This window comes from Cynoglossus semilaevis, chromosome 14 (assembly GCF_000523025.1).
Source record: "Cynoglossus semilaevis isolate Cse_v1.0 chromosome 14, Cse_v1.0, whole genome shotgun sequence".
Lineage (NCBI taxonomy): Eukaryota > Metazoa > Chordata > Actinopteri > Pleuronectiformes > Cynoglossidae > Cynoglossus > Cynoglossus semilaevis.
The window spans coordinates 26,743,086-26,743,547 of record NC_024320.1 but is presented as its reverse complement, the minus strand read 5'-3'; the positions used below and the strand labels follow the sequence as shown (position 1 = coordinate 26,743,547).

At 60.6% G+C, this 462-nt stretch overlaps 1 protein-coding gene across 1 annotated transcript in view; it reads right to left on the bottom strand.

Annotated features, from left to right (window-relative positions):
* palm2akap2 (PALM2 and AKAP2 fusion) overlaps positions 1-462 on the bottom strand; it is a 75,319-nt gene that overhangs the window by 23,115 nt on the left and 51,742 nt on the right. The window lies entirely within an intron of this gene.

Below are 462 nucleotides of genomic sequence, written 5' to 3'. Positions count from 1 at the left end.
GGGAGGGGGGGGGGGGGGCCCCGTACCCCCCGCCCCAGCCCTCTAACTGTGGCGCCCCGTTTCCCCGCCACAGTGTTTCTAACCGGCACCTCCTCCCTCTCTCTCTCTCTCTCTCTGACTCTCTCTCTCTCTGACTTTCAGGGGGCACGCGTTCTGAATAATGCAGATCTCGCGAGACTTTCTTAGCTCCAGTCCAGAGCTGTTGCTGCTGCTGCTGCTGTTGTCGGGGACAATGAGGCTGTCGACCCGCTCAGATCAGGTTACTGAAAACACCACCTCCTCCTCCTCCTCCTCCTCTTCCTCCTCCTCCTCCTCCTCCTCCTCCTCCTCCTCCTCCTCTGCTGCTCTTCATTCATTTATTCAGCTGCTCAATCACCTGACTGCACCCCCCACCATGTACCCCCCCGCCCCCACAGCCTCTGAAGCCCCCGACGGCTACACAGGGAGGGAAACTAGTAAGGC